Source organism: Rhinolophus sinicus, chromosome 2 (genome assembly GCF_057876585.1).
Source record: "Rhinolophus sinicus isolate RSI-liver-muscle chromosome 2, RSI-T2T, whole genome shotgun sequence".
In the NCBI taxonomy this organism is placed as follows: Eukaryota; Metazoa; Chordata; class Mammalia; order Chiroptera; family Rhinolophidae; genus Rhinolophus; species Rhinolophus sinicus.
This window is the reverse complement of record NC_142502.1, coordinates 122,159,069-122,185,280: the sequence shown is the minus strand read 5'-3', so window position 1 is coordinate 122,185,280 and position 26,212 is coordinate 122,159,069.

Here is a 26,212-nt window from a genome sequence, read left to right as displayed (position 1 = left end):
TTAAGTGGCCAGGCTCCCTGGGGACATTTGGTGGGGGGTGGCAAAAGAGGGTTCTGTTAGGGACTAAATTGTGTCCCCCCAGATTCATGTGGAGCCCCAGTGAGACTATATTTAGAGTTAGGGCCTTTTGGAGAAGGGTGGAGACCTAATCCAATAGGACTGGTGTCCTTTTAAGAAGAGGAAGAGACACCAATCGTGCCCACAGATAGAGAAAAAGCCATGTGAGGACACTAGGAGAAGGTGGCTGTCTGCAAGCCACAGGGAGAGGCCTCTGGAGCAACCCAACCTCCCTACACCTGGATCATGGACTTCCAGCCTCCAGAACTATGAGAAAATTAATTTCTGTTATTGAAGTCACTCAGTTTGTTGTCTTTTATTATGTCAGCCCAAGCAAAATGATACAGGGTGCAACCAAGGTGAGAAGGTGAGCAACCCGAAGATGGGGAAGGAAAGGATTTAGAAGGGGATTCTACAAGTGGAGACTCATTCAGTTCCCACCAGGTGACATGACCTGTGAAGAGGTGAAGCTCATGGGAAATGAACATGAAAAGCCAAGGTCACAGAAGGCATAGCCAATGATCCCCAGGTGACAAACCGAGTCCACAGGTTGACCAGCGAATGTCTCCATGGGCTGAAGACTCAAGATCTATCTTCTGTTTTCTGATGATACATAAGCTCCAACAGCTCTGGTGCAATCCTACAGAGAAGAAGCTTGAATTTCTCAACATTTTAACCATTGGGGGCTTGGAAAGGATTCCATCTGATTTTTAAAGAAACAGTGTCCTATTTCTTGCCTTCAATGTTGTGGAGTAAATTCAATCTACTATGTAATATGTAAATAAATAACAAGCTAAGCCTTAACACTTTCAAAAACTTATTATAGAAAAATGTTAATGTAGAGAAAAATAGTAGAAGGAATGAACCCCTATGTATCCACCACCCTGCTTCAACTATTATTCATTTTAGCCATCTCTATATTCTCCTAGCCCAATTTCCTCATGAATTATTTTGAAGCAGTCCCCAGACATTCTATCACTTATCCATAAATATTTCATCCATTTCCAAATCCATTAACCCATTATCACACTTAAAAAACTAACAACAATTCTTTAATTTTCTTGAATATCATTCAGTATTCAAATTTCCCTGATTTTCATGATTTTTAACAGTATGTTTGAATCAGGGTCTCTATAAGTTTAACACATGGTAATTGGTTGATACTTTTTTTTTTAACTCAGGGTTATTGATGTTCAAATTGTTCCATGCTTTGGCCAGTGTGAGCCTCTTTAAGTTGGCTTCTGAGTATTTTATGACTGTCGTGGTCTTTGGAAGTTTTGCTTTCCGGTATTACAAGTTCCAGGCTCATTTTGTTCATCTTCTACCCTACCCCTGGAGTCTGCCATTTCTTGAGGTACTCTGAGTTCTTTTAGTGGGAAATGGTATTTTGTAACTACAATCTGGCGCTAGTGTTGCTCGTCGCTACAGTGCTGGACGTTTGTCTAGGTCTTTTTCAATGGAAAGAGGATTTTTTTTTAAATGGGAAAAAAATGCATCATGAATTTATACTGAAATTCAGGATGATAGGGTTTTTCTCAACCCTTTTCGGTCTCATCATCTCTATTTCCTTCCTCCCATCCTGAAAGTCCTAGTTCCAGGTAGCACCAACATTGGCTATAATTCTGAGTCTGTGGTGTATATATCGTGGCTCAGAATAATAATGTCCACACGATCACAAGCAATGTGATTACTGAAGACGATTTAAGGTTTGTTTAGAGGTGGGTTTTTGTTTTGTCCATAGAGTGGTTAGGCCACCACATTGACTTTTCATTTCGCTTTGCATTAAAAAAATTTCTTTTTAAATTGGGGAATATTGGGGAACAACAGTGTGTTTCTCCAGGGCCCATCAGCTCCAAGTCATTTTCCTTCAATGTAATTGTGGAGGGCGCCGCTCAGCTCCAAGTCCAGTCGCCATTTTCAGTCTTAGTTGCAGGGGGCGCAGCCCACCATCCCTTGTGGGAATTGAATCGGCAACCTTGTTCAGAGCTCGTGCTCTAAACAACTGAGCCATCCGGCCGCCCCGCTTTGCATTTTTAGTGATTTTTTTTAGTTTAACTTTGTTTTATAATTATGTAAAATATTACCTTGTTGTAAAGTCAAGTCTACAAAACAAAATCTATTCAGAGAATTCAAGCTCCCCTCCCTTCTCTACCCAGTTTCCTCCTTTCCTTTATAAGTGACTGTTTTTATTAGTTTTGGGTTTATCATTTCATTAAAATATGTATACATGCACAGATATAAACAAATACACAAGTATTTGTATTTGCCCCTTGCCCACCTCACTTTTCTCTACCTGGTTTTTTTCCATTAATAATTTACCCCAGAGATCGCTCTATAGCTACATAAAGATATTTTACATTCCTTTTTAAAAACAGCTTTAGTGAGGTGTAATTTACATAGCATAAAATTCACCCATCTGAAAGTTGCAGTTTGATGAGTTTTCATAAACAACCATGTAACCATCATCGCAATCGAGTTTTAGAACTTGTCCATCAACCCAGAAAGCCCTGCTTGCCCCCTGGTTTCAGCAAAGACGATCAGCTCTCTTTTCCACAAGGCCACTGACAGCTGTGTCCTGTCTGGTTCTGTGCATGCACCATAGTTTATTCAGCCAGTCCTGGAATCCGTCAGTGACTCAGCTTGTGCACGTCTCGTTTGTATTTGCACCGGTGCATTTTTGGGATAGATTCCTAGGAGGGTTTCAGAGTCAAATGGTCAATGAACATGTAATTTCTGTAAATAATACCCAGTCTCCCCTCTGAATGGCTTGTACCGTTTTGCATTCCCACCCATAATATCTGAGAATGTTTGTTTCCCCACGGCCTCGCCAACAGAGGAGATGGTTAAACTTAGAAACTATCTCAATATAGTTTTAATTTGCATTCCTTTTACTGTAAAGAAGGTTGAACATTTTTTTTCAAGAGTTTAAGATCCATTTGCATTTTTTTTCTTTGTGATGTCTGCTTCTAGCTCTTGCCCACTTCTCTATTGTTTTCTTTTACAATTTTTAGAATCTCTTTATATATGAGGGATCTTTTTTGTGTGTGTTATAAGTTGCACATGTTTTTCTCAGTTATTTATCCTTTTACTTTTTCTAAAATTATATTTTTACACTGGATAAAACATTTCCTTTTTCTGTAGCCAACAATCAATATTTCCCCTTATTTCTTCAGGACTTCGAGTCGGGAACAGCTTCCCAATCCTGGTTTTACAGTAATTTGCTCATATTTGCTTCTCGTATTCATATGGTTTCTTTCCTTTTTTTCCAACATTTCAATTTCTGACTTGTCTGATGTGCAGTGTGGGGAACAAATCTGCTTTTTATCTTTTACCGTGTGGTTATCTTGATACTCCAGAACACATATTTAAAAACCCAGCTTATCCCCATAGATTTGAGTTGACGACTTTATTATATACAAAATGTGCATATGTAATTGGGACTATTTATGGATTTTCTGTTGTGTTCCATTCATCTGTAAATTCATGCACAATTGCCACACTTTTTTAATGATGCAAACTTTATAATTTTTTGAAGTGCTTTTTCTCTTGATTTATCAACTTTAACTGTTTATTAACTCCTGATTAAGAAAAACAAAGCTTTGCAGAATTTACCCCTCATTTCTCATATTAATATCTCTCCCTCCTGGTACTCAATCCTCTTTAGGGCAAGAAGACTGGTTAGGCTTCAGAACTTGCACAAAAAATTGCCAACTCACCTGTCTACTTATCACTTCTCTTCGTCAGTCCCTCTGCCTTCAGCCAACCACATGGAAAAGCAGAACCTTGGGCCTTCCTCAGACAGTGTGACCTCAACCTGTCAGCTATGCACCTCTGGTCAAAATCCAGGCTGAGGAAAAACAACCTTAAGAAGAGCGTCTGAAGCAGCATTTCCTAAGTACTCCTCCGTGGAACACTACTTCTGCCAGATGTCAACCGATAAAAGAAGTTCCGTGATTAAGCGAATGCACAACTGCGTAGCAAGGGGTCTGAGATGGGCAGCCTCATAAGAACCAACCTGTTTAACTCGGGTTAAACCAGGCTTTCCCCAGTCTTTGACTCCAGGACCTTCACTGACGGGTTTTTACCAGAAGCACACACAGGAAACCCACTTCTCCATTTGTCACCCAAGGCTATTGGAAAAAAGTCATCTCTCATAATGCTTCGTGTCCAAAACACTCCACGAGACAAGTGTCCTTCTGAATTCGTGTGTGGGAGTGAGTGGGAACTGGGGTGCTTTTCCCTTTCTGCTGAGCAGAGCCATGTAACTTGTTCCCCTTTATGCTCAAGGAAACTCTGAGTCAGACTTGATATTTAGTCTTCGTAACAATATCAGTCTTGAGAATTAGCAGACTTACTTCCTCTTTCCATATTCTTCGTGTTTTGATTTTATTTAACCCTCTGTTACTACATCTTTTGTAAACCCTTTCAGAAACGTTTTAGGAACGTCAGGGCCGAAATGTGTTCCAAAGGGAAAACATGGCTAAGAAAACCTGATCAAACTATGACATTTAGTGTTGACAGATGATAATGTCATCTCTATGATCATACAGTTTCCACAACACAATCATTCTCTAATCACACGTTGTGACAAGATCCAGACTTCAAACAATTTTTACGTGGGTTTCAAGTATAAGAAAAGATTTGGCTTTAAAAGTAATCACTGCTCCGTTCTTGTGCTTGGGTGACCTCTTTGATGGCAAAAAGAAAAACTAGTTTCTTTTTGAGGAAAAACTAGTTTATTTTTGAGGAAAAACTAGTTTCTTGCTCTAGTTTCCTCAGAGAAACTAGTTTTATATTTCCATTTGACAGGGGGATGTGGACTGTATTTAAGAGAATAGTTTAGACATTTTATTTCAAAATGCAAATTCATCATTGGAGGGGCATGGCTGTTTCCCTACCTTCTCGAGCATATTACCACATAGAGCACACTTTGTGTTCTTAGGAAATACCTTCGGTTGTTTTTTTAAAGTGACAATGCACAGTCCCGGCTAATGAAGGAAGGGAAGCCAGGAATAAAGAGGTGCATTCTGACCTCAGGTCTCCAATAACAAACACTGACAGTCCTTTCCCTTAAAACTTACATTGACTTGTAATCAAACCACTTGCCCCAGGACATTCAATCACGCGAAATGGGGTGGGACCTGAACATCTGGTAATATATTACTAGTTAAATAAAGTATGGGGCCATACTACAAAACCAATCAAATAAATTTAAATGATGCTTCTTTGTAAATGTGTAGATTTATCCTTTTATCTTTACTAGAGCCCAAAACAGCAGTAAGACTTTGGGGGCACCCCGTATTATTTATTGAATAGAGCAGGCTACCAACAGTGTACTCAAGGTGTTTAAAATTTTGTAGAGCATAACCTACACGTCTATATATTCACAGGAAAAAAGTCTACAGAATTATAACCAGGCAGATTTACAAAGCTGTTTCCTCTGTTGTGTTTTTTTCCCCCCTTTCTGTGTTTTCCCCATTTTCTATACTCAACAGACATAGAATGTTTGATGTGGAAGGGGAAAACCTTAAAAACGTCTGTGGTGTAATGGGTCTGAGGAGACGTTCCTGGTTACCTGCCCTTTGTCCTTCCAAACTGAACTGATTTGGTTCAGGTGTGTGCCCCATGTCACCTACCTCCTCTGACCAAGGCTTGGTGGGGGTGAGGGTGACCCATCTGCCTTGGTGGTGATCAGAAGTGGGCGTGTGGCTGACTCTGACAATGAGATTTGTTGGTAGGTTTGCTGGAAATTTCTGAGAAAACTGTCTTCACTTTTGTGCAAGAGCTGCAGGAAGAGACAACCACTTTCTGTTCCTCTGAAGTCTTGACAGCAGGTTGAGAGGCCTGGACCTGCTGCTGTCACGAGAGCCAGCACACAGGGGGAGCAGCAGGAGGGTGTCAGAAACTTGGCCAGGCCTAAGGATCAGCCACTGACGGGCCACCAGACGCGGGCCACCCAGGTGGGAGACCCAACACCTGTCCTCATGTCCAATCCAATGTGAAGTGGGATTCTGTTTCATTCATCCTAAAGCTTCCCAACAAATACGAGATCTGACAATTAAGTTCGCGAGCTTATTGCAACAATGTTGCTAACCTTTTTTAATATCAGAGGGATTATTCATTAGGAATTTGTACCAACTGGACAAACAGTTAACCAAATTTACTATGTGGAAGTCCTGAAAAGGCTGCATGAAAAAGTTAGACGACCTGAATTTTTCTCCAACAATTCATGGCTCTTGCATCACGACAATGTACCAGCTCACATGGCACTGTCTGTGAGGGAGTTTTTAGCCAGTAAACAAATCACTGTATTGGAACACCCTTCCGACTCACCTGATCTGGCCCCCAATGACTTCTTTCTTTACCTGAAGAAAAAGGAAATATTGAAAGGAAGACATTTTGATGACACTCAGGACATCATGGGTAATACGATGACAGATCTGAGGGCCATTCCAGTAAAACAGTTCCAAAATTGCTTTGAAGGGTGAACTAGGCGTTGGTGTGGGTGCATAGCTTCCCAAGGGGAGTACCTTGGAGGTGACTGTACTGATATTTAGCAATGAGGTGTGTAGCATTTTTTCTAGGATGTGTTCATGAACATAATTGTCTGACCCTGCATAGGCGCCTTCTAAGATCCTTGCGGCCGTTGGCCTTTGGACAAAGTTCTCCTTCAGTCTAACATGTCAGCTCCCGCAAGCAAGTTAAGGTTCAGTTGATGTGAGGCCAGTAAGCAGATGGTGGCTCCCATTTTTCCTTCCTGGAAAACAGATCTACTACGTGGAGCTTAAAGTTTCTCATGTGTTTTCTTTTCTGAAGAATGGCATTTATTTTTAATGCACTGGGAAGAGGAGTCAGAAGGCCCAGAATCACTTTCTTCACTGAAACGTCAGTCTCTGTTCTTTCTCCTTTACACTAAAATCAGGTCGTGGGTTCTGTGGGACAGCACAAACTTACATGTCCCCGGAGGCTGATAGAGAAGCACCACAGGGAGAAGGAGCTGGCACAGATCTGCAGGGGACTCAAACGTGACTTGTATTCATCTTCTGTTATCAGTATATATTGATTATTACAATTAATATAGGCTTTTCCTTTCTTAAAATGTGTATACATTTTTTTTGGCATCCTCTGTATATATATTCTGGAATATGTGAAACAAACTCAAAATTCAACAACAAAAAGATAAAAAAAATTTAAAAATGGCACAGGACTTGAATAGACATTTCTCCAAAGAAGATACACAAATGTCTGAGAAGCACATGGAAAGATGCTCAGTAACATTAGTCATTAGGGCAATGCCATCAACAATGACAAAAAGGAAAGGATAGACCAATATTTCTTATGAATACAAATGGAAATATTTTTAAATTTATATATTTTAAATATATTTTTAAAGTTTGACTTCTGCAATTACAAGAGGTGCTCAAAGTGTTTACCGTCAGTGTCCAGACACTTTTGATTGTGGCAAATTATTGCTTGAGCATAGATAACATTTCTTAAAATGTGTATACATTTTTTTAGCACCCTGACATTCTTTATACTATATTCTGGATGATATATTCTGGTAATTATATCCTTTTCAGTTAGATGACTTGCAAATATCACAATGTGATGTCTTCCCTTAGCCATTGTTTGAGGGTAATTTTGCTGGCAATAAATTCTCTTAACTTTCCGTGGTCTGAGGATATGCTTGGGCACGTCTCTTCCCAGAGCAGTCGTCACTGTGACTCATCGAATCTTCTCATGCATATATTCAAATCTTTTTTCAGCTCGGAGAAGTGAACTTCCACTGTTTGTTCATTGTCTCACTCCCACCTGCCCCTTTTCCTCATTCAGGAACTCCTATCCTGGATCTGCCCTCCAGGTCTCGTTCGTTTCCCTTCAGATTTCCATCCCTCTGTATTTTGGTGCCACAGTTTGACCTGCTTCTCCCTTTGGATTTTCCACAGCACCATTGGCAGCCAGCTCACCTGCTCTCGGTTTCACCAGTGACTATGACAGCGACTCATTCAAATTATTTACTGAATTTTTGGCTTGAGAAATTTTCAAGTTCCAAAATATCTTTTTTGCCCTGTTCTTAAAAACCGTGAAGTGCTCTTATTTCTTTTTCCCCTAAGAGGTAGCATATGTAGTGGTTAAAAATGTGGATTCTGAAGCCAAACTGCCCAAGTTCAAATCCTAGCTCAGCCTCTTACTGGCCATGTACCCTTTGGCAAGTTACTTAACCTCTATGGGTCTCCATTCCTCCATCTGTAAAATCGATATAAGAATAAGGGAGTGGTGACGCCAAAAGCTGTAAATTCTTCATAATGTCAAATTTGTGCATCTCACTGTCTGACCAGGTTCCGTCTTTCCAGCTGACTCCCTCTACTTTGCAACCCTGTCCTTTGGCTTCACTTGTCTTCATCCCATGTGAAGTTCCTACCTAAGCTTCAAGACTCCTGTGAGGAGTTACACCCTCTCCTGACATGCACACTTTCTTCTCCTGCTCCCTCTCATGTTTGACCTGCCTGACAAAGTCACTACTCTGGCCATACAAACCGCTCCCCTGTTGCAGAAAAAGACACATTCAAGCTGAGTGGTGGCCCTCTAGATTCTGTCCCCAGACCTCATCAGGCCCTTGCTGTGCCAGGAACTCATTTGTACTACATTTTCTTTACTCTCTCCAGCCCTCCCTTCTCACTTCTGCTGTCAGTGTCCCCAGTGGGGACACTTCCCCTCAGTGGAAGCTGGTGGACTAAGTACCACGGTTTATAATACAGTTCAATTCTGGAGCTCTTCTAGCATCTTATACAGTTTGATTTTGCCACCAAATCCTGAAAGGGCCTGAGATCAGCAGAGCGCTCAGTCCACTGGTGCGCTTGTTTAATTTGAACAAGAAAACATGTTTTGAAAATTTCTGTGCTAGACAATATTTCAGACCAGACCCCTCCGGTGATGGGCCATAGTGTCAGTCTCTGGGTTGCATTGGTACAATTTTCAGGGAGAGGTTTCAGGGGACCTATGTGGGGAGTAAAATTGATAAGGCGTGGGGTAATTGGTCCTACTGGGGAGAACGACTAGGTTTTCAAATTAAATGAGCTCCTCTACACAACTGCTCAGTGAGTGGAATGTGTTCTGTAAATTCAGGAAATAGACTGTGGGGCTGCGACGTGTCTCCCGCTCTCTCCGGGAAAGGAAAGTTAAGTCTTGAAATTAGATCTAGACTTCTCAGAACCATGACGTCATTCTCACTGACAAATACATGTTTACGACTGGATTTTTTATTTTGTATTCCTGACTGCTTCCTAGAATTCCTCCAGCAGCAGGCCTCTCCTGGCTGGAAGGGGATTGCCTGTGTGGCAACAGCCTTTGGTGTCTGGGAAGAGGTGCCCAAGAGGAGGAAGAGCTGGACTGCCTCAGGTAAAACGTTGCAGGGGTTATGAAAAGCAGGTTTCCAAAGGCCATCCCACAGGGGCTGGGAGTTATTCACTGGGCACCGCAACCTGACCTTGGAGCTGGTTTTGCCCAGTGAGCCCTTGGAGGAAGCAAAGCCTGTTGCTCAAAGCCCCAGAGTGCAAGGAGAAGCCCTGTTGGCTTGGCGAGCAGAGGTGGGGGTGGTGTCATGGGTGGAGCCCTCTCCACTTTTAGCTGTTGCCACCAGTGGGATCACCTCGCAGGGCACTGTTTAGCTGGGCAGTTAAGGAGGTGGAATTGCATGTGCGTCCGTGGGCAGCGGTAGACAGGTGCATCTTTTCTCTGTTGACCCATGCCAGGGTCTCTTAGGCTTGAGTCCCAACTCAGTAACCAGGAAGCACATATAGAGAGCATCAAAGGGCCGCATGGCTCCTCAAAACTGCCAGCAGCCAGATCCCAATGTGCCCAGGAGGTAGAGGTGAGAACCTACAGCAAGGTGTCAGGTGAGATGTGGGAAGAAATCCTTCTCTCTGGACATTCGCTAGAAGAGAGCAGTGCCTCGGTGCTGTCTGAGCAGCGCACACTTAGGAGGCCAGTCGAACCCAGCCTTTCTCAAACCTTGGATGGCTTAAAAAAACATCCATGGCGGTTGTTAGGTCATTCCAGCGTGCGGCCAGAGACGAGCACAGCCAGGCTTACTCCACGCTTGGGGACACCTGCTGGCCACCGAGCGTGGGAGGTCTGGATGGAGGCAGGACATGGACATGCCCCCATTCCCTCTGTTGTTCCTTTTATCCCTCCAGCTCTGCATAGACAATGTTGCTCTAAGAACAGAAACGCTTGCTCTGGTCTTCCTGCCCTAGGTACCTGCAACAAAGCTGGGGTCTGCAGAGCGGCCATAATTACCCAGGATAACCTTCTGGCACCAATCTAGGGTGAAAAAGTAGAAACACTGATTCCCAGGGCTCGAAGCCATTTCTCAGATTGTCTCTACCCAATGAGGGCTGTGCGACAGTGGGTGCCTCCTGCCCTATCCCGTATCTCCTCCTCTGTGTGGGTGGGGGTGGGTGGCAGAGCTGTTTCTAGAGCAGAAGCCCTTTACCTGGAAACATGCGGTCAGGGAAAGGAGATTGCTGGGTTCCCCCACCCCAGCACTACTGTTTTACTTTAATGAATACACAAATATTTGGTTCATTCCTAACCATAATTCCATAACCTAATCTTTTCATAAAGCACGGCAGTCTCCAAGAACTGTTCAGAGGCTTATTGTCCACAAGAGAGCACGTGTGCAGGTACACAAGCCGCACATACACACTCACAGCCTCATTAACTAACAAAGAAGACAGGGGCCGAGTATGAAGGCCTCCGAAGGACTGCCCATTGCCTGGTCAGTTGGCTTTTGTAACCAGGAAAGAGCTGGAGAAGCTTGGAAAGAAAGGGGAATGGAAGATGACCCCGATGAACTTCCGACAAAGTCCAACCACCCACTTCCTCTCTTAAGTCCAGCAGCACTGGGCCTGGCCAGGAGGTGGAGTTGGGAGGGTGGGCCTGTAGGCGTTTGCCCCACTGAGTCTTGGGACTAGAGCCAAGAGCCCTGGTGTGTGTGTGTGTCGGGGGTGTGTGTGGGTGTGTGTATGCGTGCGCGTGTGTCCGTGTGTGTGCGTGTGCATGTGTGCGTGTGTGTGCATGTGCACGTGCGTGTGCGTGTCCGTATGTGCGTGTGTGCATGTGTGTGTGTGTGCATGTGTGTGCGTGTGTGCGTGTGCATGTCCGTGTGTGCGTGCGTGTGTGTGCACGTGCGTGCGTGTGTGTCAGTGTGTGCGTGCGTGTGCGTGTGTGCATGTGCGTGCGTGTGCATGTGCACGTGCATGTGCGTGTCCGTATGTGCGTGCGTGCGTGCATGTGCGTGCGTGCGTGTGTATGTGTGTGCGTGTGTGCGTGTGCGTGCGTGCGCGTGCATGTGCATGTGTGTGCATGTGTGCGTGTGCGTGTGTGTGTGTGCATGTCCGTGTGTGTGCATGCGTGCGTGCGTGTGTATGTAGTCTTTGGTCTGAGGGATGGCCAGGGGCATCTATAGTGGGGTGTGCGCTGCTCGGCTAGAGAATGGCTAGAGCTTCGTGACTGGTGTGCTCGGGGACCCATCCTCGCATGCGAGGTCCCTTTGGTGCTAGACAGCGCGGGGGCTAGAGGAGGAGGCAATGGGCTGGGGCTGGCCTTTCTCAAGTCTCCATGTTCCTGTCTAGAAACCCACGTGGGAATCCAAGATCTCTCTCATTCTAGGTGGATATGCTGGGGAGTTTGCTAAGAGTATACATATTTCAGTGAAGTGTTTGTTGCTTGAGTCATGTTTTTCAAATTTTAGGTTTAAAGTCTGTAGGCTTCCATTTATAATCTTGCCCCAGGCCCTGCAATGTTGAGGGAGGCCAAAATGTCACCGTGGGAATTCTGTTCTTTGCAGCTTTCTTGAGATAAGCTCCTCATTTGCTGGATCACATGTTTCTCCATCGGCTTTCACTAGGTAACGAACCACCTTAAAACTAAGTGACTCAATCAACAAAGATTTTCATTATTTCTAATGACTTCATGGGTTAGCTGGGTGGTTCTTCTGTCCGGGTGACTCTCCTGTTTCCAGAGCCTCAGCTGGGATGGACATGGTGGCTGATGCCTTTTTCTACACGGACCCTCCTCCTCCAGCAGGCCAGACCGGGCTTGTTCATGGGGTGCTGGGAGAATTTCTAGTGTGAGAACAGAAGCTGCGAGGCCTTTTAAGAACTATGTTTGGATATTGTTTGTCATTTCTGCCACATCCTATTGGTCAAAACAAGGCACAAGACCAGTCTGGTTTCAAGAGTGGGGAAACAGACAGAAGGAGCTGCAAAGTATTGTGGTCTTTTTTTAAAAAATTGATCACGACATACTTTCTTCCTTTTTGGTCTATTCCCTAGTTCTACAAGAACACAAATTCCAGTAGTTTCTTTAGAGTTGTGCATGGGAAGTAAATGTTTTGAGTCCTTTTGTGTCTAAAACCAACAATGGGATTTAGCGTGGGAACTGGTCACGCCAGAAAGATCGACAATGTGATTTAGGGCTGAGGCTTTGTGCCATGCCTGGATAACTGAAGACTACAGCCTGAAATCACCCACGTGAACTGATTTGCCTACTAATGGAGCCCCAAGAAAAGTTCTGGACAGCAAGGCTCAGGGGAGCCTCTGGTCAGCCATACTTCACACATATCACGACATATCGTCACCATCACCAAGAAAATAACATGCCCTGACTCCACGGGGACAGCACAATGGCAGCTCTGTGTTTTGTAGGTTTCCTGGGTGGTACCTGATGCGCTTCTTCCTGTGGCTGATGTTAATTTGTAGCCTTTCTCTAATAAACTGTAACTGTGAGTATAAGAGCTTTCCATGACTTCTGGGTCTTTTTAGTAAATTACAGAAACCTAGAACGGTTTGGGGAATCCCTCAAGCTTGCAGTTGGCTTCAGAAGTGAGGGATGTCTCATGTGGACTACGTCCACTGGTTTGGCAGTTGGATAAATCCTTGCAGTTTCCCAAGAAATCTTTCTTGTTCCCTGATTATGCCTTTGTTTTAACATTTTATTCTTGTAATGTGTACATGTAGGGTGGGTGCAGTATCTTATCTTATTTCTCCAAGGACATTCTCAGGTTTTTATTTCCTGGACCCTATTTCTCCTTCCTTCTATTTTCTGTGAATTTGTTTGTCTCTTTTGGTTCCTCTCTTTCATGTTGGGCACCTTCCTGAAATGTCTGCTGATTCATCACTATCCATTCATGTTTAAGATGAGGCATGAGACGGCAATCAGAAGCCTCGTGTCCTGTGCAGACCTTGTGGACTGGGGACTCATTAGAGTGATCAGATGGTTGGTTGACCTTTCCCTCGGAGGATCCCTAAATCTGCAGACCATTTGGGAGGTGTTGAATTTTTCAAAGACCCTCTGACTTCTCGTGGTGGGGGTGATGTAGACCTGGCTAGGGGAATTCTGGAGACAGAACTTTGTCTGAATCAGACAAAAAATCATTTCTTCTGTCTTTGCCCTACATTTTTACTGCTCTTAGTAGCCTGGAGTCTGACGCTTCCATGGTTCCATTTACTCAGAGAATATACCTCTTTTTATTGAGGGTTGGGTTGGGGGTGGGGACAGGAGTGTGGAAGAAGGGTGGTCACCTTGCTACCTGGAATGGAAGAGGGGCCTGCCAGCCTTGGTTAGTAGCACTCAGTTCAGCCCTGACATCCGAGGTCGGACAATTAAGTTTGCGAACTCGTCCTAGAAAAAGTGCTACATACCTCATTGCTAAATATCACTACAGTCACCTTCGAAGTCCTCCCCTTGGGAAGCTATGCACTGACACCAGTGCCTAGTCCACCCTTCAAAGCCATTTTGGAACTCTTTTTCTGGAATGGCCATCGGAGCTGTCGTCATATTACACTTGATGTCCTGAATGTCATCAAAATGTCTTTCTTTCAATATTTCCTTTATCTTCAGGTAAACAAAGAAGTCATTGGGGGCCAGATCAGGTGAGTAGGGAGGGTGTTCCAATACAGTTATTTGTTTACTGGCTAAAAACTCCCTCACAGACAGTGCTACGTGAGCTGGTGCATTGTCGTGATGCAAGAACCATGAATTGTTGGTGGAAAGTTCAGGTCATCTCATTTTTCCATGCAGCCTTTTTCAGCACTTCCAAATAGTAAACTTGGTTAACTGTTTGTCCAGTTGGTACACATTCCTAATGAATAATCCCTCTGATATCAACCCCTCCGATATCCCTCCGGTATACTTCCATGGGCTGTTCTCAGGTGGCTTTTATCCATGTCTTGTCTCCTCAATGAATATCATCCAGTAATGGCATTTTTGGGGATTGTTCCAGGTATCAAGCATTAGGCCAAGTGTCGGGAGAGACCAAAAAGGAAAAAGTCCCTGTTCTCGAGGATGTTGGCATCTTAAGAGAAAGAATAACTGCATGCAAATAGCTATAATACCAGGTACACGTGCTCTCTGCTTTGACAAAGGAACAAATATAAAGGTGTAGGAATGACAGCATCGTACCAAGGAAGGGTTCCTGGAAGAAGTAAGATCTGGCTGAGTTTTGAAGGGTGAGTTGGATTTCAACATGCAGACTTGGGCATGGGCTGGGAGTGGGCAGTGGAGGGAAAAGGGGGCCTCCCAGTCTCTTTCCATGTGTTTCTCCACCTGGAGCATCAGATTCTTTTCTTGTTGCCATAGTGTGCAGCTCGGTCCTTGGCACAGGCTGGGTGCTTACATTGGAAGGATTGTGTGGGGCTGGTCTAGGAGAAGACTCCAAGACTGACTCCCATAGTAATTCTGCAGAACTGGCCCTGGTCATGCAGGTGGGAAATCAGGAGGCCACCCCTGGAACCACTGAGTTAATAGCTTGTCACATAGCTTGACCGGGGAATTGGGAAGCTGCCCCTTCCTCTACTGCTCTCAACATCCACAAAGCTGGTGAGTAGCCCCAGAAATGCTTTTCAGAAAAACCCAATGTCTCTATGGTCATGCTTGCCAGTAGCAATAGCAGAAGCCACTGGACAACGGCTGTGCTGCCCTTTGGCCTCTGGAACCATGAGGAAGTACATCCAATTGATGGGACCTGGTTTGCATCTAGAACTTGAGCAGCAAGGGCTTTTCGATCTGCAGTATAAATCTTCCACATATGTGGTCGGTCCTGGGCCTCTGAGATTCCAGTAGCAGTGTTTCTTGCAATGCTCCATTTGCTTATAAGCATATTTATGATGATAACTTACATGGTGAGGGATATTTATCTGGGCTGATGCCTGAGCGAATGCCACGGCTCTCCATCTTACCTCTGGTATTGCAGGGGTTTTGGACAATGCACTATTTTATTGTTCATAGAGAGTAAAAGTCCTGTTGGAAAGTTTTGCTCAGGAACAAGGAGATGGTGCCTCTAGAATTTGTGGCGATGGCCTTGGGTGCCAGCTCTGGGCTTGGGGGGCAGCACATGTCGGTGACGTCCTTGGGATACTTGTTCCAAAGGATGAAGCAACCACTGTCATGTCAGAGGTTCCTCCAACATGCCAGATATCCCTTCTGCCTAGAACAATGGACTCCTCCCCTCTGTACCTAACTCCTCACTCTTTAAAGCTCCATTTCCCTGGAAAGGACACACGTCCTACTAGGAAGTGAGTCTTAGCAAACTGAACAGGGCTAGGGGTTTACTTGCTCCTTTTCTACACGGTGATATTTTCTTCCTTTGCCCACATGGAAGGGCTGGAGATTGATATCATCAAAGTCAATGATGGGTCCCCACGCAGCTGGGGAGGGGGGGATGTTCTTTCTGAGAGGGTCTCCCATGGGCTCAGCCACTGGGGAAGGACAGGGGAGGGATCACCAGGGTATCAGGAGACCGCTTTGCCGTCAGTCTAGCCCAGCCACAAGGTGCGTGAGGGCTGGCTTCCCTAGGCACGCAGGCCAGCAGGGTGGTGGAGCATCCCAGGGCCTTTGAGAAATGGAAAGCTGTCTCCAAGGTCATGTCAAAGGTGGTCTCACCCATGTCCCTCACTGGACAGAGGGAGACACGGAGGCTTAGAGTGGCCATGACTTATGTCTAAAGTTGTTTACTGAGTTCTGCAGAGCAAGGCTGTGATTCTTCATATTTTCTCCCCAGTGAAAGGATTAAAAGCATGTTGCTTTTAGCTGATGAAGTAAGGGCAGTGTCTTTTTTTTTTTTTGAAAGCCAATTTGTGACAGCAGATGCTATGTGACCTTGGGTTTTAGGTGCCTTGAGGTAGTATACAGATCCACCCAGACACCCCCGGGGATCCTGGCACGTTGGTACCTGGGACGCAGGAGTTGCTGGCTGTGCCTTTTGCACCTAAGGAGGTGAGAGCCCAGGGAGGCTAAGTGACTCGCCCATGGACAGATCGTGAAATCAGGACCAGATGATGTGGTCTACCTGGTCATGGGCCTGCTCACTTATCCTCTAAGCGCAAAGCTTCCCGAAAGATAACCAATATTTTCTTTGGAAACTCTGGGCCATAAGCCTCTGTCTCAGTGACATGGGGGGCCTGGGAGCTGACCGCAGAGTCTAAGGAATTTAAGGGTCTCTGGCCAATGGTCTCGCAATGGCTTGGCTTAATGTCCCTTGGAGACATGTCCCAGCCCCTCCTACAGCCTCTTCCCTAGAGCTGGGAACGAATCGTGGCCACATGGGCTTTGCGAGTGGCATTTCATAATGTGTTTCTGTTTTGCATAGGGTCAACCGCAAACTGTTTCTCAACCAGGCAGAGAAGTTCTGGCATTGTTTCTTTGCAAGTAAATTACTGTTAGGCAACTGCTGTGTTGAAACACAGTGTGGCTTGTAAAACAAACCTGGGGGTTCTGCCTTTTGTCCTAAAGACTCAACTCTTCCCATGTGGTGGGTGTAACAGGAGAGATGTCAGTGTAGAGAAAACATGCCATGGGTGGGGGGGCCTGGGCCAAATCGCCTCACACACCCTCTGAGTCTCGGTTTCCACATCTTTAAAATGGGACAGAAAGCACATAGCGTGACAGTGGTAGAAAATGAAATGATACCTTTTAAGCAACAAACTCTGCCTGTTCCCTTTCCAACTTCCCCACCCCAACCAAGTTCCTGGGTCCCTGCCCACAGGGACCACTGGTGAGGTTGAAGAGAGTCACAGCAGAGCAGAATTGGTCCAAGGTGTCTGGTGCTGAGGTGGACTGGGGATGGGGGGACTGTACCACACAAACCAAAGTCACTATAAACCAGCGAGAATAATCTACAGGAAGAAGAGTACCCCGTAGGCCGCTTCCCCCGCCTGCTATGAGCAGCTCGAAATGAATCATTCATCAGGGTACTTAAGGGCCTGGCGGTGAAATGCCAAGTGCTGGGTCTGGAAGGCAGAGAGACGGTTATTTCTAGTAGTATGGCCTGGCCAGACCCCTTGTATCAGCCCGGGTCCCAGTGGGAAGCAGAGTCACCCTTGTGTTTCTACAGGAGGGCTGTCTTCCAAGGTGTGGGCAGGTAGGGGGACTGCAGGAGTATTGGGGCAATAGGGTGGCCACAGTGGGAGCCAACCCCCCAGCGCCCACCAAGGAGAAAAAGGGGAGTTTCCTGAGTGAGCAGCGGGGGTGCCTTCCCTGTCTTCTCTCATCTCCCAGTCTCCTGCTGGGGCCTCCTAAGGGCTGAAGAGAAAGCCTGCGTGACACCATTCCAGGGCTCAGCCTCTGGCCCAGAGCAGGGCGGTGTGTGTGTGAGTGTGTGTGTGTGTGTGTGTGTGCCCTCGCCCGCACACGCACATATGTATGTCTGAGCACGCATGATGGAAGATACCAGGCTCATTCCTGACCTGCCCTGAGCCTCACCTCTAAAAACAGTAAGACAATCCTGGCTGTGCCTACCTCTAAGGATGGTCCTGTCAGCACATGAGCAAAGCTCCTCAAACTTGCCAGCTATGGCACCTCTGCCAGGGCTGGGGTTGGGAGGCCAAGGGCACAGGTAGCCCTAAGGGTAACGCATGTTAACTTAGACATTCTTGTGAAATTTGAAATCCAATGGCGTAATGTAATACCCATTCGCTTTCATTTCAAATAATATTTTAACTTACTTATTGAATTTACTTATACTAAAGTATTTTAAATTCCTGAATGTTGAGTACATTTGGTACTCTGGGGGCGTGAAGCATGTTTGGCTTGGGGCTTCATGTGTCCCCTCCACCCTCCCCTAGGGCTTCTCCAGGTGTAGCAGCGCAGCTTGCTGAGCCACCACCTGTGTCCTGCCCGGGGTCACAAAGGTGAGCGCCCAGCAAGGCCTCAGTCTCCATGCTAAGGAAGGTTAGAAGGCGTGTGACAGCTCTCAAGTACATCTCAGGGGTGAGGCGCTGTGGGGGCACCATAGCCGGACTAGTATCAGGCCATCCAAGGTTTGGGGCCACGTCACTCCACATGGAGAAGATGGAGGTGAGGCTAGGTTGTCCTACTGGGAAAACCATAAAAACAAAATCTCACAGCTCAGAAATATCTCTCCACAAAGGCAGGAGAGAAAGAAAACAATTTTGTTATTAAATAAGCCTGAAACCATCCCAGGCAATACGCTAAGAGATTGTCAAGGTGGAAAGAAACGTCACAGCTTATATGGCCAAGCAGGTACGACCGTGACATATATGTTCTCAAGATAAACAGTAACTAGGCCTCATGTAAAAGGACTTGTCAGCGCCACTTGTCACACACAGTTCATCAGTTCATCCTAAATTTACTTGGTAATTGTGGTCACCATTTGTGTTAGTTCATTGAGAGAGAGAGAGAGAGAGAGAGAGAGAGAGAGAGAGAGAGAGTTATCTTTAGGACAGGAAGTAGTTTCGCAACTTGGAGCCAGGCCCCTGTTCTCCCACTGAAATTGGCAGAGAGGCTATCTCCCCTGATGTTTTCATTTCAAAGAAATGGCTCCCAGTTCCATGAGAAAGACATGCCTCGGTCACCAAGCTGGCAAGAGGCTTACTTAGGTTCTAAAAAGGATTTACATACACTTCAAAGAGACAGAAAAAGAACTTGGACTTTTTCTGCTCACTGCTCTAAAAAAAGGGAGAGGGGAGAGGAGCCTCTTCGTTTATTTTCAACAGGGAGAATTCAGCCTCTTATTTTTAATTTGCGTTTATCTTTACAGGCCCTGAGTGGGGAAACGCGTAACAAATTCCACCATGGTCCAGCTGGCTGTTCTCTCTCACACACTGAGAGGACCTCAGGGTGTGATTTAGACTAGAGTGAGGGTGGACAGCCAGGGTCAGGCTGGCTGGGTTGACTCAGTCTTCCATGGGGCTCTTTGTGGCTAATGAAGTGGTTGAGGCTTAGGAGATGGGGGTGGGGGGGGGGGCAACTTGTGTTTCTGCAGACTCAATAGTAGCATTTCTATGGCCAGAGAGCAAACACAGTGGAGCTCACTGCTTTCCATTTTAAACCCACATGTCACAGGTTGAAACCCCTCAGCAAGAGGCTTTGGACAAAGTTGATGGTTGACCTAGGTGCTCAGTGGGAAATGTTCTTAGATCCATATAGGAGACTATGTGCTCCGTCCAGTGGGAGGCTGAAGCACCTGGGTCCCACCAGCCCGAGTCTTTCACTAACAGACAGCAGTGTGCACAGAGCCTGACACCACCCCAGCTCAGTGGCCTCAGGCCCTTGTCTCAGGCCATCTGGTTTCCTCCTGCTTCTAAATATGGCAGGGGCTGTGGGCCTGGCTGGAATTTGGGAGAGGCAGGAGGGTTTAGCCTATGCCTGGCAGGAGAGAAGGCTGCGTTTAGTTTCTAATCCTCTCTTCCTGCGTTCTCTATCTCTGCCCTCAGGCAACACCTCTGCTTCCTTTTAGAAAAGACACACTCAGCTTTAGAACGTTTTCCCCAGCTTCTGCTCCTTTCACATGGGTTTCTTTGTTCTTTCTCCTTAAAGATGAGAAAGAGCAGGAGATACACACACACACACACACACACACACACACACACACACACGACAGTGAGAGACAGACTCAATGGTTTTCCTGGGAATCCAGGATAGCACTAAATAACAAAAATTCAAGTAAAATTTAAAGATCTAATTGGCTTTATTCAATGACTCATAAATCGGGCAACATCACAACTAGTAAGTAGAAAGGAGCTTCATTGAGCGATCGAAAAGTCAAGGTTTATAAAGGCAGAGAGGGCTGGAAAAAGAAAATTATTAGCCAAGAATTCATGGTTTCAGGCCAAGCCGCTCTCCTAAGGGGATGGGAGGGGTCCATCAGCGGGTCACCTCAGTAGTGCTGAGCAGGAAATTCCACCTTGACTGGTCAAAGGCCGCATCCCTGGGGAAGGTTGAAACTGTAGCAGGTTCGGAATTAAGTCTTGGTTTGCTGACGTGGGCCGAGTACAAATGGCTCCATTTTGGGCCTGTTGTCTCCTTTAACAACAGCCATCTTTTTTCTCACATGTGGTCTAAGAGCTACATCAGACTCACCTACAAAAAATGCAGATTTTTTGCACTTCTAGAACTGGAAACTCTGGGGGTGGGGTGGGTCCAGGATTCTGCATTTCTAACCACCATCCCCAGTGCTTCTTACACTGACAGGATTTTGAGAAAGGGGCTCTTCCAGAGATAGCTTGCCTGGGAAAGAGTGCTGTCCCTGGAATTAGAAAGGCAGGACTGCCACTCACTGTGCGGGTGACCTTGGGCAAACCACCTAAGCTCCCTTTGTCAAAGAGAGTTAACACTGCGTGGAAGTTTGGGAAGGGTAACATGAGAAAACGTGTGCATAAAGGGTCTGGAAACTGCAAAGGGCCAACCATAGACGTAGTATGGTACTGTTACTACGTGGGACTCTTCCAGGCCTTTGAGCATCACCGTGTCTGCAAAATACTCTGAGTCCACTAAAGCATCAAGCTCTCTTGTCCCACTGGCTGGGTCCACTGCCAGGTCTTCCTTTTAAAGACGTTCAGAGGAAACTCCAAAGGGAATTCCAGGACCAAGCTGCTGTGCTTGGGAAGCCCCCCCCCCCCCCGCCCCACACACACACACCTCCCACCCTAGTCTTCGCCTGCTCACACTGTGTGCTACCCTGTGATGTCACCCACACCTTGTCCAGGTAGGAGGGAGCTGTGGCCGCTTCCTCCACTAGGGGCACCACTGAGATCTCAGTACCCGGGCTCCTGGGCCATGGCTATTTATGTCTCTCTCCACCCTCCCAGTGACCCCCCCAAAGGTTTCATTTAATGTCCATATGAGCAATGAAGAAAAAAGTGCAGAAGTAACATGGACTCACTATGGTCAAACTGCTAAATTATTGAAATCAAGTAGGCTCAGGCGTGAGGAAATGATCCTGTTCTTGCTTTAACTACCTTGGATACTTAAACTTTTGAACTTTTCAGTTGTGCCTCAGTGTCTGCATGTACCTAAATTCCATAGATAAACCTCTGAAGGACTTAAGAAAGAATGTTCGTATGCTGGAGGTGTGTATATTTCTTATAGGTAACCATGTGTCATGCTTAAGAAACAATGTTTCTTTGTCCAGACCACTGGACATCTGGAAGATTACTCCTCTGAGCTAATCAGTGGTCTAAGAACACAGAACTGACTTTTCTCAAATGTGTGCTTTTTTCCTATAAAAACTCACAGACTTTTCTTTCTCTTTTGAAACACTCTGTGTGTTACCTGGTAGTGTTTTCGATTTGCAGATCCTAAAACCCTTGAATAAATCATTGTCATGTATTTCTTGCCAAAGCCTTCTGATTCATTTATGCTTAGCTGACAACAACTTACACTACACGAGGAAGTAAAACACACACCAGATACTCCTGGGTCTTGTCTTCACGGATGTGTGAACCTTCCCAGTGGGATTCTGGAGTTGTCGGGGGCAGGGGCCAGGGTTGAACAGTCTCATCTCTATATAACGCTTGGCACAATGCTAAATTGACAGTAAATTCTTGTCGAATTGAAGTGTTTTTAGTGCTCTGGTTTTCTCAGATCTGGCCCTATGGGGATCTAACACAATGAATATTTAAATAATAATAATAATAATAATAATAATAATAATAATAATAAATTATTAAGAACTTACTATATGTGCTTGCTACAGTCAGATGCCAAGGTTAAGTGGGTTATCTATGAATCATCTCCTTTAATCGTCCCCACAATTTATAAGCAGGAACTATCACCTCTGAATCCACTGATGAGGAGATGGAATCTCATAGCAGCTAAAGTAAGTGCCCAGAGTCACACAACTGTTGGTAATGGGGCTGGGATCAAACCCAAGTTAGTTCCCCCCCCCGAACTAATAAATAACCCTTTATAAAATGCAAATACTGTAGTAATGGCTGTGATACTCACTCCCAAATTCCCTAAGCATTATAGTAAGAAGGAAGGTGGCATTTCGTGGGCCATCGTGTCTTCTATGTGTATGGCTTTGGCTTTATTCATTTATCTGTGTGTTTTGGGGTTTATATTTTTAACTATTTTCAAAGGACAGCTGCACAGTCCGTGTGATCCGATCCGCACGTCAGCCTGTGAGCCGGTCAGGAGACGCATGGCTGCGTTTTTCTTGAGCGAGACGACTCAGAGAGGCTGCGATTTGCTCCAGGACTGGGGGCTGGGAAGTGACAGGGTCCGACCTAGGACAGGAGACTGCTCACTTCTGTCCCAGGAAAGGCAAATGGAGCCAGAGCCTGGAGGCACTAGCAGGGGAGGGGGGCAGGTTGATTGGATCTGCGGTCTCCAGACCTTGGGCTGGGGGTTCAGAAGCTGGTAGTAGCGATAAGTCAGTCAAAAAAGCTTCAGTCTCCTACTTGATGACAGTAATGCTGTTTAGAGTATGTTAGTTGATAAAACACAGACATACAAAAAGCCACAATGATTCACCATTGCTTTCAATGAATTTTTTTATTTTACGGATCAACAACAGAATCTCTATGCCCTTGGTGAATGGTAAGTTATGCACATGAGACTATAATTAATTTACTGTCCCAATAACTCCTAGAGGGAGGTAAGGATTTCAGGATCTCTGCAATTCCTGTTTTCCCCATTCTTCATCCCTGCCCACCTCTCCCCTTGCCCTCCCACACCCCAGGTCTGTAAGAAAGCTTCAGAGGAAGACTCATTTCAGGGCTGCCGGCCAAGGTGTTGGGAATGAGCGGCTCCCGGGGTCTACAACGGGAAGTGGGCCACCCTGAAGAAAGGCCTCTCAGAGTAGACCCCCCACTGCTGAGTATCATCTGCAGGGCGAGTTCAGCATTGGCAGCCAGTGTCAGACAGCTGCTGCAGTGATCTAGAGCAAGAGTAAGATGGGATTTGGAGGTGGTCTTGTGCTCATGAATACGCCAGGAGGAGAGGCTCAGACGGTGGGATTTTGTGTAGGGTGCAGTGTACATTTGAGAAAGGCTGAAGTGCTCAAATGTCTTTCATAGGAGTATTGTTTTGGTTCGTCGCTTCCCTGGCCTTCAGTGGCCAGGAAAGGATGGGGAATCACAATGTTGATTGCCGTGTACCATGTCCCCTTTCTGTGGGGCAGCATGATGGGTGAGTGTAACTGTCCTATTCCTGCCACTGTAGAGAATGAACAGGTAAGGTTTCTCTTCTCTCCAGTACAGGTCGGCAAGCTGAGACTTTGGATTTTGAATTTTAGCCTTTCTCGTTGTAGGGCATGAACAAATATTTTATATCCCATTGTACAGAACATGCCCTGTGAAAATAATCACTACCCAAATGAGAAAAGCAAAGGCTAATTATCGAGAGCTGGCTATAACAAGGGAGTCAGCCTCCATCACGTGGTTTTGGCAGACACTCGAAGGCAGCCAGAAGAGTTGGGAAGCTGTAATGGTGGAAAAAGAGCAGGCTCAGGTGTTCCCTTATGGAAGGCTGTTGGCCTGGGGAAACGGGAGGTGGACTAACTGGATGGGGGACATCCTATGTGATTGGTTGGTGGGGGCGCATATTTGGCTTTCTCTGGCTGGTCCTAAGTTAGAAGTTCACGGGACAGGGGGACAAATATTAGGGCAGCTGTCAGTTATAATAGTAATCAGTCTTGGCCATTGTGGGACAATTGTTACAGGCAAGGTAAGTTATTGTTTGGCTTACTGGACCGGTTGCTGGAGATGGTGGTCAGAATTCTATTTTTATATGTATTCTGGCTGTTGTCCATTTGTATATTCAGATGAAGGAGGGATGGGAGAACAAAGGTAGAGCTCAGTTGATTTGTGTTGAAGAAAAAAATTGTTGTGTTTCAATGGAAAACTATGCATCATCTATAGCATACACTTCAGGGTTGGTTATCAGAGTCTAGTCCTGTTCGTTACTTTGATGCTGTTCTGTAACTCTTTGTAAGTTGTAGGAAAACTGATAGGCATGTAAATTGTGTCCTGTCTGGTGGAGATTTAACTGGGTTTCCCCAGCCTTCTTGGAAAAACCAGTTTTCCTCCATTTGCAATTCATCTCAGCATTTTTTCCCCACATAAATCAGTGCTGTTTAGACCTTTTCTTTGATCCAGTTATAACATCTGCATACATCCTTTCTATCTTTTTAATACATGTTTATTTTTCTATTTGTATGAGAGTCATGATATTATCTCTTTCTCAAAAGTATATTTAAATGGTGTGTGTGTGTGTGTGTGTGTGTGTGTGTGTGTGTGTGTGTGTGAATGGCAGCAGGTGTCCCTGGAGACCAGGTACAAAGTAGGGTGGCCTTGAGAGTGATCAGGGTCTTGGGGGCTGGGCTCCTCTGTGGGAATGATTTTTCATGTGGCTCCTGGGCAGAAAGTGAAATAATGGTGGTGAGTTCCTTCCTGTGGATTCTTGTTTGACCCTGGACTTGACTGAGATTGCATTTCTCACCAGCTCTGATTAAGGTATGTGTGTCTGTGGTGGTGCAGGTGGGGTGCTCAGGCCAAATCTAATTTAGTGTGCAAAAATTGAGGAATGTGAAGTGTCTTGCATGTCAGATTGATGGAGCAAATACCATGGTTGCTTGACCTTGAAGGTAGGTCTGGGCTTGCTAAGAACATTTGTGTGGCATGTATCCGTACCAGAGAGTTATTACAACTCCATTGACTTGGAAACAAGGCAGGTTTGGGAGAACTGGTGTGTAAATCACTACTAAGAAAGGGAGGGCATGAAAGATCATTTTAAGGACCCTATTTCGTACTCTGAATGACTAAAAGCAGCAGCCACGACAATCACAGCAGAGTCAAATAAAACAGAGTCAAACTCTGCATACCAGAAATACTTCCTGGTGTCAAAAGAACTCGAAAAGAGTCTGGAACCTTTGCTATCAATACATGATAACGATTTAGTCAAGGGTCTTAGAGTTTGCAAATGGGGAGACACAGCTAGGCCAAAATCCAGAAGTGTTCCAAAGAAGAAAGAAAAGTTAAGGGTTCTTATAGAAAAAGTACATTCTTGAGAATCATCAGTCCTGCATTCTTAGCCTTGGGATTGGTCAGGAGGGTGATCAGTCAGATGTTAGGCTGTCTGAATGCCAGGAGGTCTGGAAGGTGTGTGCCAGGTGGGCTGGTCACATCTGGTGGTCTGGATAACGGATGCCAAGTGGTCTGAATACGTGAGTCCTTCAGAGGGTTATCTGGAGGTCTGGTGTGTGTCCAGGTATTTACACACAGTAAACTGAAGTATATCCAGACATTGACACAGGGCTGGAAAATTCAAAAGTTTAAGTTCCCAGGCTCGTTAGAACAAGAAGAGAATCTTTTCCTCAGGCCTCAACCTTCATAATGTTAATAATTTCAGCAGCTTGGTTAAAGTGACTCCATCTTATGTATTCCTTATCTTCACTCTTTCCTCTCTGTAGAGAGAAGGGTGTGCAGGGATAATGTCAGGAGTGAGGACGTGGTCATACTTTCCTCCCCAAGCCTGGGCCTGACTCCTGAGATGTGGGCCAATGTGATGGGCAAGGAGCAGGGCTGGCTGCATGATGAAAACAGAGCTACCAGCAACTTTTGGGGAGAACATGCCATTGGGAGCATGGGGAGTGGGGCTGGAACCTGGGTAGATGATTCAGCTGAGATGATGGGGCAATGGCGGCTCTCGGAGGCCGAGGAATGATGTCGCTGAGGGAATGCTTCAGGGCTCCTGGTGTGCACACGTCAGTGACTTAGGCTGGATGACTGAGAACTCAAAAACACAGCAAAACACACCTGTGGGCACCTATCAGAGAACTGGTTATTCTAGAGCAGGGGTGTCCAAACTTTTTTCAACGTTTTTCACCAAGGGCCATATGTGGTAAAATACA